Here is a 12,900-nt window from a genome sequence, read left to right as displayed (position 1 = left end):
TCTCCTCTCCTCTCCTCTCCTCTCCTCTCCTCTCCTCTCCTCTCCTCTCCTCTCCTCTCTCCTCTCTCCTCTCTCCTCTCTCCTCTCCTCTCTTCTCTCCTCTCTTCTCTCCTCTCCTCTCCTCTCCTCTCCTCTCCTCCTTGTCACTCCATGCTGACAGACCAGACAGGCCTCTGTTTTTTCACCTCCACATTTCCCCTCTCCTCATGTCATCCGTCCCTCTCCTCTCACCTCCCTCTCCTCATGCTCTCCTCCACTTCCCCCTCTCTTCCCTCTCTCTCTCTCTCTCTCTCTCTCTCTCTCTCTCTCTCTCTCTCTCTCTCTCTCCAGCCTCTGCATGTTTCAAGCCCTCCTGGCGAGTCTCTCATGACCTGGCCTTTTACCACCCCTTGCTGCTTGCTTGTGTGTGTGTGTGTGTGTGTGTGTGTGTGTGTGTGTGTGTGTGTGTGTGTACATACCTGTATGCGTGTGCACTAGTGTGTTTGCATGCCTGCGTGTCCACATGCGTGTGTGTGTGTGTTGTAAAGAGAGAGAGAGGAAAGACTGCTAATTTGCTAAGTGGTTTCATCCATTTGAGGGAGGACAGAGATTCTGCTTGGCTACACTCCTCTGATCCGGGCCACAGGAGAGCGCAGGCTGCCCAGATGTAGGCCAACACACTCGGCCACTCTGTCTGGAATGCCTCCCTTCTTTGCTTTGTTGCCTCTGTACAAATGGATTTTTTAGTGTGTGTGTATAAGTGTGCATGCATATGTAGGTGGGTGCAGGTTTAGTGTATGTGTGTGTTTTTGCTGAATGGGGGTAAATGGATTGTGTGGGTGAGTGTGTGTTTTGTGGCTTAACATTCTGATAAAAGGTATCAGGTTTGTTTTCTTCTAATTTTGGTGTCAGGTGTCAGGCGCTGTCTCACACCTTACACAGTTCCATCAATTTTTAGAACTTGCCCCACAACATAAGATAATGATTTGGGGTACTGGGGTAAAGAAAACTACTTTCTCACTTTAATTAAAGTTTTAAGTTTGGCAGTATTGCCCATACCATTTTCTACAACTAAATCAAACCATGAATTAGATACTCCTTTCTTTCAACTGAAGAATGTTTCCAAAATTAAGCAGTATTTATCCCTTAGTAATCTGGAAGAAGTCATTTATGCTTTATCCATACTCACTTAAATGACTATAACTCTCTGTATTCAGAAGTGTGCAAAAGCCATACTGTTAAATTGACTCTGAACGCAAATCAACTTGAAACCTGAGGATGCAGCACAGCAGTATGAAACAGCAGGTGGGGCTGTTGAGTTTCTAAATGTGTTGTATGAGATCCAAGCATCATGCGTCTCTCCGTCCACATTCCTTTTGTTTTCTGTTCAGTCTCACAGCGAGCGGCGAGGCCTGAGAGAATTATCACCGGCCGCTCCCCTGCTCATCCACCACACACAGGCAAGATAAATGACCGAGAGTAAACACTAGAGAGAGAGAGAGAGAGAGAGAGAGAAAGAGAGAGTTAGTGTATGTCAAAGTCAAAGTTGTCAAATCACACAAAGGATACATGCACTCAAATGATTAAATTTCAATTCATGCAACCTTTTTTTAACCTTTATTTTAGTGAGCATGCATGCTGTTTTTCAGCTACGCCCTGTTTCACACATTCACACCTGGGAGCTGCCCATTCAACCACAGTCTGCTCTACTGGAGCAGCCTTGCTCAAGGGCACCTCAGCAATTTGTATTGAGTGAGGTTAAAAATATTTCTCATTCACTTTACCCACCCAGATTTACTTAGGTAGTTTAAGATTTAAACTGTCAAGCTTCTTTAATTTCTAGGCTACCTCCAGCTCTTGAAACAGTAGTGTTGCCATGAAACTTGGAAAACTTGCACTAGAATCAAATCAACAAATCACACTAGATTCCCATCCAAAACAAACATTTTTATACTTTTGTAAAAAATATCTAAACTTGTCTTGTGTAGTTTTGTGACCTCAATAATTTTATCCATGTGGACTTTTACAAATTTGACTGCCTCCGGTATCAGTGTCAGTACTAAATAGTATGGGCATTAAGAAATACTGGCAGCACACACACATACACACACACACAAATATATGTGTGTTAGTGTGTTTGCCTCAGTCTGTGTGAATTTGAAGGTCAGCCTCCGAATATGGATTGATTATTATTTTGTAATGATCTTATTAATACAATGTAATCCCTCAGGTGGAGGCTGAAATTCAAGTACCTGAGGGTGGTGAATAAAGAGGACTGGAAGAAATGTGTGATTATGATTGTAGCCTTTTGCTGACATTGTCACCTGAAAGTGATGGGATGCCTTTGCTTTTGCAGATATTGTTTATATGAACCAGTGTTTTTGTTTTAGCAACTGTTCTATTAGATGATTAGAAAGTAACTACCTCTCACAGTCTTATGGATTTAAATGATCGTAGACCCCCTGTAGTCTGACTTTGTATTGCATTGTGCAGTGATCACAAGTAGCTATTGTTGTTGGTCATATTTCTATCAAGCAAACAGTGAAGTACTTCCCCAAATTCCGTACATCCCAAACCATCACTGATGAAACTACGCTTTGCATCTGTCCAGCACCTATCCTTAGTGGTGACTACAGCTTATACCCTTTCTCACTTGTTTTAAAGTAAAATTGAATGGACATATTGTAGGCACAAAACTCAAACAAACAACTGGTTTCTCAAACAACTGGTTGCCAGATTATTTCTTGCCTCATCTGATGGCTGAAAAAGAGAAGTAAGTTAAAAGTTAGTTCAAAAGCTTCCTGCTGGGGATGGAGTAATAGCGCAATATCAATCCACTGTTACATGCAGAAGAGAGTAGGACTTCTATGAGAGCTGCATCAGTAACTTTATGTGACAGTTTGCCTTTGATGTTGTGTTGCTGTGAGCAGTGCAGGGTTCCTCATGTCGTGGTTGACGGTGATCCATCAGAACTTTTATTGTCATGCTAAAACATAGTAAGACAGCGATTCATATCTGTGTTTGACTGAGAGCGTCTATCTAAGTACAGCAAGGCAGCATGGAGGCAGACACTTCAGTGTTATTTAGCTTTGCTCTTCACTTCGACTGTGAGGTTTGCCTTGTCACTACAGTGTTTTCTTATGGGGGACAATCTCAGGTGTATTGCTGTCATTTTTCCATTTTGTTTTAAATGGTAGAATATATGACTTTCAAAGTGACATGAGTGGCAACATGGTACAGTGGTGCTTTTTTGGGTGTTCACCTCCTAAAATCCTGTTTCCTTTTGCAAAGACACCATGATCCCAGTGGCTGGAATTCATTTTTAAGAATATGGAATGTGTGACAGCTCAAGATTATGCACAAAGCAATGAGTCTTTTTCCATGTTTGTTGTGGTCCAACCTGCCCACTTTTGAACAGTCCCTCCCTGCATTACGTCCCGCCTCAACCTCCTGTTCCAACCAGAAATATGTTAAATTATGGAAGCAAGACACCATCAAAATACCATTTCCTTGTGACTTTAAGGGCAGATGAGGAGCGGGGGGCAGATCCTGGGTTAGCACAAATTTCTATATGAATCTCCTGGTACTGTAGAATCTGTCTGGTCACCATCACCTTGTTCAGTTAAATCTGAACAAATCAGTCACTGCTCACAGATAGCACTTCTGCTTTTAACTCTGCAGAGTTGCCCATATATGGGAAATTAACAGACTGGTTTGGGCCTCTGTCTTTCTTTTTTTCCCCACAAACCTTTATTTTATTGGCACAGTGAGGGTCAAACTACCTTGATCTCACATGTTAAAAAAATAGCAGTCATATAGATGCTCTTAGAACAAGTAAGAAGAAACCAAATATCCAACATGTTTTTAAAAAAATCTTTATTCTTCCACCAGATGAATTTCTGTTAGTGTGAGTGCGGCTCCATCCAGGCGTGTTTGTTTATGAAGGCAGGCAGGCAGGCAGGCAGGCAGGCAGGCAGGCCCAGGTATCGCAGTTACAGTGGTGTTGTGCTATGCGGTGGTGTGCATGATTATCGACCAGCGTGTCATGCAGGATAAGGCCCAGTGTGCCTCTGTTGACTGCTTTGCGGTCAGCACTGCAGGGAGCAGGCTTGTGGTTAGCCTACAGACAGCCAAGGCTGTGTAAGAAGATCAGCTGTGTGTGTGTGTGTGTGTGTGTGTGTGCGCGCGCTTATGCTGCTACCCCTGTGCCCTTTCTCTGTTTCCTTCACCCTTTGTATTTCTCCATGCTCAACCCCCTTTGTCCCCATATTCCTTCCCCTTTTTCTCATTGCTTCTCTATATCCTTTCTTTATTTCTCTTTTTTCTGCTGTTATTCTCTTCCTTTTTCTTTTTTTGTGTCTCTAATCTACAGTAAAACTCTCTGTTACCCCTATAATGCCCCCTCTGAACCCACACACACACACACACACTCACACACACAAACATGCACACACACACTTTTACCCTCTAGCATTTGGGCAGTGCCTGAGGCTTCAAACAAACCACCCGTACTAATGGCCCCTACTGCGTGAGAGTCTATACCCCTGCCACACAATATTATTTCTTCACACTCACCTTCTCTCTCTCCTCACACACACACACACACACACACATATACAAATATCATAGTGACCACAAATGCGTGCAAGACCGAGCCCCGTGGCTGGAGCTAATGGACGGCTCTCGTAAATGGTGGAGTTTTGCACGGGGGAGGCAGAGGCGCAGCTCCGCCATGCTCTGATTCTCCTCCGTTCTGATGATAGCACCGTACCAGGGAGCTTCATCAATTCTTCATGGGGCCCAACGCTAAACACAAACAATATCTGACGGAGGTTTGCCACAGGCGCGCTCCGAGCACCCTATACCTCCTCTCTCTCTGTCCCCTCTCAGTATGTTTTGCAAGGTTGAGCGGTTTTGATACGATCGTGGTGAATTCAGGACATCTCTTTCAACATAAAATCGATTGTTTGATGTGATGTATTTAACCTTGACCGTGTTTGATTCTTGTCGTGACACATTGTAACTATTGATTGTGGCTCAGGTAGTGTTGTTATACTTTTGCATGGCTTTTTTTCGAAAAATCCTTTGCACTAGGATACACAAGGAAAGCACATCCTGAACTTGTACAATATACAGAGTGCTTGCTTAAACCCTTTTGCTCTTTGGGGAGCATAGGTCATTCATGAACTTTTTCCAGCTGGTTCGGTGTTGGGCGGACAGAGTAAAGCATAAGAATTTATAAGATCATTTTGTCCATTGACATCCAAATTCTAATATGGATTTATAGTCATTAAATAGATAATGCAAAATAACAGACTATGAGCCTTTCATTCTGGGTCTTTATTGGCCTCCAAGTTGTAGTGACATTAGCAAAAAATAGCAGCTTAAGCTCAGCGTCCCAATGCTAATGCCTCTGGCTGTATATCTTCCACTGAGATTGAAGCAGATGATTAATGAGTTTATTTGAATAACACCAAGACCTCTTTAACCCGCAGCTTAAATGGCTAATTAGTTTTTATCAAGCATTGTCTCCTACCTCACCTTGATTTATGTCACTTCATGCATTACAGGACAGAAGGCACTCCTCGCTGTCTGCAGATGCATGCCATTTGTGTAATTTGTGGCAAAACACAACAGGGACTGAATGGAGCAAAATTCATCAATATTCTGCTTTAGGTGAGGATGCCTCTTGCCTACTGTCTGATGAGGGTGAATTAGCTTGTGTAGGGCACAGTTTTGACCTATACTATTAACAAACAGCATCGTGCCAGCAGTTGTCTCATTGTGAAACATAGTAACCATATTGATTTTAATTCTCCTGTGGTGATTTCACTCATCTGTCTCTGTGGTTGATGGCTGATGAGAAGTGCGGTGAGATCAGAAGTGTTGCTCATTCATTTCCTCAGATGAAGTGGCCATTTCTTTGCTCGGTTGTCTTGAGAGCTCTTAGTCACACAGGCAGCTCTCTGTTTTATAGCGAATTCTCTTACTGTCACTATAGCAAATAATTTTATGGCTCGGCTATAGAATTCTATTAACAGTGTTATTGAAATGTGTGTTGTTTTCCCTGTGGACAATGTAAGAACTTAACTGGAATATTAAGGGAAATCATGTGAACACATTAACTTTTTTATGTTCTGTTCCAATCCTCTTTTATCAGACAACATTATCCGACAATCTTAAATGAACAAGCCAAATGACCATTCAGGAATGTTTCCTGAATAGCAACGCACTTGCTGTCCTGTCTAATTCTGTTTTGTGGCTGCCACGGCCCCCATCCTTTCTGAGCATGGCTCTTCATTCATTATCTGATGAGTGCTCACCGGCACAGGCCTCTTCCCACCGTTAACCAGCAGCATGCATAATAAGGAGCAGCGGTGCCGGAGACATCTTTCACTAGTTGACTTGTCATTAACTAAAAGCACCGTGGAGCTTTACTCCCAATTACCACTCCTCTCTCCGCTCACATAAATCACACAGTCGTCTTTCATGAGCCCCACTCTTGTCTGAGACCTGATTTTCTCTCTCTCTCTCTCTCTCTCTCTCTTGCTCCTTGTCTCTCTCTCTCTGTCTATTTCCCCCAGCCCCCCCACCCCACCCCAACCAGCCCACCACCACCCATTCCCCCATCGCAATCTCTCTCTGCCCCCCGGGAGACTTTTGACGCTCCTGCTCTGTGGATGTCGGTGTAGCGCCATTATGAGAAGGGGTAACTTTACCTCCCAACCTGTCCCCCTTTATATCGAGTGCGAACGGTGGTTTGATTGCAAGAGGTTTAGGCCGGAGCAACAATGGAGACCTCATCGTTTAAGCTGTTATGATCTTTTAATGGTCTTCCATTACTGTATCGTTATCCTAAAAGCCAGCAGTCATTGCTGCGGGCTCTCGCTTTGATATCACTTTCATTAAAAGGAGGCCAGGATCATTTGTAGTGGCATTTAAGTCATTTGTTGTGGGTGTGTGAATATGTTTGTGCGTGTGTGTGTCTGTGTGTGTGTGTGTGTGTTTATAAAGGAGACCAGCTGAGGTGCAGTGTATTTTTATCTGGATCATCGATCTGTTTCAACCTCTCCTTCCCTGCTCCTGTGTGTGGCAGCCTTGACCTTCAGTGTGGGAGGTATCAGTGAGCCATGTGACCTCCGCTCTGGGCCGCTGCTGCCACACCACTCTCTCTCACACACACACACACACACACGCATACATACAAACATGCACACACTCTCACTTATACAAACATCAATGCCCATTCATACACACACCTGCTTGTGCCTGCAAATATCCACTCGTACAGTAAATTATAGGAAGCTGTACATTAAGAGATGCTGTATATACACATATAGATACAGTATATATTCACACCTATACTGTACATGCCATGTATAGGTATGTAACATGTAACATGCATGCACTTCCAAAGATATATATATACATATATATATATAGGCTACATATACAGTATATATTTATACACATTCACGTGTACACACACACACACACACACACACACACACACACACACACACACACAGGAGCCAGGAGGGGGGTCAGGGTCTCAAGAAACACAAGATTCCTGTTGTCTTTGTTTGTCGTCAGCACCTTCTCAGGCGGTTGAGGTTTCGCCTTCTCCGGAATCAGCCGAGCGCTGCAAGGGGGTCCGTCTGTGTGTGTTTGTGTATGAGAGTGTGAGTGTGTGTAAGGTATTGTGTGTCTTAGTGTGTGAGGGAGCAGGGTGTGTGTGTGGGTATGTGTGTGTGTGTGTGGGAGGGTGAATTCTGTATGCGTGCATGTGAGTGCGAGCAAGCTGTCTCTGTGTGTTGTGTGTATCTGTGTGAGAGACTGAATTATGTCTGTGTGTTTTGTGTGTGTGAGAGCTGTGCGTGTGTGTGTGTGTGTTGAGGAGGAGGTGGAGGGCTCAGTAGCTGCAGGGGCCTGTATTGATGTCCGCTGCCTCCCCCCCGAGGCCCGGCTCTGTGGGATAGTGTGTCAGTAGGACAAAGGCATGGCGCCATCCGTCCTGCTCTACGGGCCAGTAACTAGAATTAATTACAAACCAATCGAATCCGTTGCAGCCAATTGGTAAACTAATTGGTAATTTCAGCTGGACATCTAGTCATGGATGGGCATCTAGCTGTGGCCGCTGGTCCTGGGGTTCTAGGTGGGGGCCTCTCAGAAGGACTTTTGTTCTCTTTGGCTGCGCCCGAACTAAATCCCAAACAAAGTAGGCCTTTTAGCTTTAGGTTATCAGGGCGAGCCTGGCCCGGAGCGGTGGAGGTGCAGAGCTGCTGCTGGAATAACCGAGGACCCCGGTGGCTCCTGGTGCTTCATGATCGAGGGTTTAATATGCTGATGTTGGCTGGCAACAAAACAAGTAATGGCTTAATATTTTTGCAGAATATTTGGTTTAAATTTATGGCCAGGAAGTAAGAGTTAACTCACTGGGGCCTAAAAAAGAACGCTCAGTGTCACAACTTGTTTAGACAGAAGGCTCTGGGCAGGACATGCCCCTGTGCCCCCGGTCCGCTCCAGCTGCTTGTCCTGCTTGTGTTGTGGAAGTAGTGGATGCGGGGTTCGGGTTACGGCCTGCTCCGGCGCGGCCTGGTGATGGGGGACACGATAGAGCCGCTGCCCCCACCGGTCCCCTTCCAGACATTCCCCACAAATAGACCCATTAGCCGGGAGCGAAGCCCCTATTCTTCCAGCCCATTCAAGGATACTCTCTTCCATTCAGCTTTTCTATAGCCTTGGTAATAGCTAAGACCGGTGGGGTGGTTGGAGGGGAATCACGGGAGATAAGGGAGGTTAACACTGGATAACAAGCACCAATCATTTCTTGAGACCCCTACTGACTGCTTGTGATTCGCCCCCTCCCAATAAAGTTGTTTATCACTACAGTATCACTCATGTGCTTTTTTGACTGGCTGCGAAAAGTCCTTAAAAAGGACAGCTGTCTGTGTTTCAGTGAGCCGTCAACATGTCTGGCTCCCTCGCCGTTTGGGAGGAAGTGGATGAGAAAGGATGAAAGGCATGTCAAGGTGCCAGGTTTCTGAGAAGCATCAATCTCCCAATTAGGCCTGAAATAACCTGGCCTGACCTGACTCTTCCTGCCTGCCTGAGGATGTGAGAGAGGAGTGGGTGGGAGGAAGAGAGGACAGGAGGGCAAAGGGAAAGTGTGAGAGAAGGAAAGAGAAAGAGAGAGAGAGAGAGAGAGAGAGAGAGAGAGAGAGAGAGAGAGGGTGAGAGAGGCACTGGACCTGTCAGTGGAATGGGAGAAGCCAAGTGTGTGTGTGTGTGTGTATGTGTGTGCATGTTGTGTATGAAAAAGAGAGAGGTAGAGAGAGACAGTGAGAGAGGGAGTGCATACTAATCGTAATCGTGCATGCCTGTGTGTGAAGAAGTGAACTGAGTTATGTCTCTCTCTCTCTCTCTCTCTCTCTCTCTCTCTCTCTCTCTCTCTCTCTCTCTCTCTCTCTCTCTCTCTCTCTCTCTCTGACAGTTCAATCTCTGAGTGAGACTGCAGCCATTAGTGTCAAATGTACAGCCGGTTCCCATGCAGAATGTCTCAGGTTTGGCAAATTCCTGTCCTTTGTTGCTTACACAGTGAAATTGTTGCCCTTAGTTCTGAGCTCTGACTGTCCTGTCAGTAGTTCAGTTTTTCCCCTACTGTCTTGTTATTAAAGATTTAATGTACTGTAGGTATGCTGCACTGGGATTTTCTCATTAATGTGTTGATGTGAAATTAGCTGAGATGACATATGGTCATGCTGGCTGAAAAATGTGAGTGACACCATTTTCAACGCCAAGATCTGTTTATTGCCTTCATACGGTTCAATCCTGATTCCATGCAAAATGTAAGAAAACTATTTCACAATAGGAAATAATTATGCTAATGAATTACACTTCTTTATGATTTGTTTGTAAACTGCATATACTAGCCTCCTCATCCACAAGGGCCTCAGTTACTGCACCAAAGTACGAATCTACCTTCGACTTTTCAACTGCATACTTTCCACGGCTCTTGTGATACATCAGTGTATCTGGTCCAGAGGTCAGGGGGGTTTTCAAGACTCTTGGCGTGTTTCAGTATAAGTCTCGCTGGCTATTATGGGTACCAGTCACCATGTTAAGCCTGATAAAATGGAGGGGGGGAAAAAACAACTGGTGCTCCCCCGTCATCACCACACACACACACACACACACACACACACACACACACACACACGCACACATACACACAAGCGTGCACACACCGTCCCACCTCTGAAACTTGCATCATAAACATAGCTGGTCAATGGGCTAAGCAGTATTTCAAGGTAATCCACCAGTTTATTGGCTTAAACAGAATGACCAGTACACCCATAAATTGATTAAGGCATAAAAGCGCAGGCTTTTAAGTAGGCACCCCCCCAATTTGTGCTTTTAGCACAGACTGTACATTGATTGGCTTACTAGTGCTTTGCATGGACACTGGCCTTTTTGTTTCCCATAAGGGTAATAACTCAGTTTACTGGATGTAGAAATGTATTTTACATGAGCTGGTTTGTAGTATTACAAAGATTCCCAGTGGGGTGAGGTAGTAATGGGGAACTCCAATCACCATCAGCATGACCAGTGTCGTCTCTAATGCTAACTTTTACCTTTTGAGTTTACTTTTCCTTCTACTGTACAGCTGAAACCTAATCCCAAACTGCCCTTCAAAGGGAAAATCCACCCTTAAACAAAATGTATGTGTATTGTTTCTTTGATCTTGGGATGTTCAGTCTGGAGCTGTGGATAATAGCAAGTCTTTCCCAAAGTTAGAAACAAGACAGCCAAACTTTCTTGGTTATGCCAGAGAGACAAATCTTGAACTGAAAACCAATCTTGTTCTCGATGTACAGTGATGAGGAGAACAAACACATGACCTGACCCAGGTTCCACAAAATGAGTCTCCATGGCATTATCAGTAGGTGAGCTGAGTTTTGACTTTTGATGAGATCACAGGCAAAAGCCTTCGTTTCTGGTTTCTAGCTCTTACAGAGAGTTATTTGTGTTCACACATCAAGATTGAGCCGTCCATCCTTGGAATAACGTGTGAATTCTGTTTTAGGGTGGATTTTCTCAAGTTTAGAGTAGCAGTGAGAGCAAGAGTTTCCACCTATTAAGTTAACACTGCTGATCTGTGCAGGATAAACAGGAATCGCAAACCAGATTAGAGGCACATTGCCTTCTCAGATGCCCAGTCTGCACTGTTAGGATCTCCCAGTTAGCCCAGTGGAGCAAGATGGACGATCAATGGGTTGCCTGAAAATCATTTGTTTAATCTGATTTGTAGGGATTTTCTCTCCTTCAGCAACGGAAACGGTGGGCGGCTGGGAGAGAAAAACTGTGGCGGGAGTCTGCTGAAACATTGGTTCAATATGGACATTATTCTGCAACCTGACACCACAGGAAATAGATATTGATCATGATGACCATTTACTCACTCTGTGGCTGTGTGGGGGGCAAAGCAAGGCCTACCAAGAAGACTCTTGGTCCAGTAGAAATGCCATTAGGACCTTTAAGGTTTGTCCCAGGCTGTGTTTTTCTTTGAAATACTTTATATGCCATTTATGATTTATGAGAGTAGTATACAGTAGAGAATGACAAGAGAGAGTGGAGAGAAAGTGGGAATGACATGCAACAAATACCATGAGCCAGTTTCAAACTCATAATGGTGAGTACAAGGTTTGTGCCATAGCCCATCTGGCAGGACAACACATATGTTATATTTTTCTGCTATATGCCATCGCAGTAGTGTGTGTATGAATCCAGAATGCTGCTGGAGACGTAGCCATGTGCTGCCTCTCTGAGCTATTTACGTATCCCCTCTCTTCTGGTTTTTGCATTATTCAGATCCCAGAAATCTCTTTGCCCAGACACTAAGGCCGGGGCTTTCAGCTTCCGTTAGTGTCTGCATTTTTTTTTTTTTTTTTATCAGGCTGCTGAACTTACCTGCGATGTTGAAAAATTCATTGGGGGAGGCCAAATGCACCGACTAGTCATGGATGTGAAAGGACAGGCTAATGCCCTTTCAGAATAGCCCAGTTAGCCAGGATAACAGCCAAACAGGCTTCTTGGCTAATGTTTCATGGGGGCTCTCCCCTTCGACTGCCATCATACACCCGCCTCCATGAATCTCAATGCATTCCCGCTCCATATCGCTAGCTGCTTCCTCCTCTCTGTGTGATTTGCCAACAATAACTGCGGTTTCTGTGGGTGGATAATCATTTTTGGGAGTGATTTTGAAATACTCCTTTTTCTGAGTATCCCTATCCACTGAGTTCAAGATATCCACGTAATAGTGCTTTAAAAATCAACAAAAATTCTGATTGCCAAAGAACGGAAACACAACACAAACACATAATCTAATCAGACTATAATATTGATGTAGTATTCATGATATTACAATATGACACAATTTTCTTACAGCAGTGTTGAATCATAGCCATCGCCAAAGCAGGGCAAAACAATGAGGGTTCGGTTCATCCCCCTACCACAACTCACACAGACATACACACACAGTCATCCACGCTGATGTCATTCTGCAGTCACTAGTCAATGTATTATTCATGGGAAAACGTATATTTATTTTTTTCCACCCGTCTCATCCAGGGAATTCCATCAACATTGATCTGGCCAGCAGACGAACAGGATGTACAGGATGAGGATGAGAGGAAGAAGGCAGGGAATTCAAGAGGATTTGTCTCGGCTAATACTGTTTAACTTTGTCATTTAGATACAGTAGATGGGGGTGATGTGCGAGGTGTGTGCGTGTGTGTGTGTGTGTGTGTGTGTGTGTGTGTGTGTGTATGTGTGTGTGTGTGTGTGGAAGGTGGGGGGGGGGCAGAGAAGATAAGAAGATAAGAGAGAGTGTGTGTGTGTGTGTGTGTGTGAGGGAGAGAG

This window comes from Centroberyx gerrardi, chromosome 1 (assembly GCF_048128805.1).
Source record: "Centroberyx gerrardi isolate f3 chromosome 1, fCenGer3.hap1.cur.20231027, whole genome shotgun sequence".
In the NCBI taxonomy this organism is placed as follows: domain Eukaryota; kingdom Metazoa; phylum Chordata; class Actinopteri; order Beryciformes; family Berycidae; genus Centroberyx; species Centroberyx gerrardi.
The sequence above is the reverse complement of the archived record's forward strand: the minus strand, read 5'-3'. Positions refer to the sequence as shown.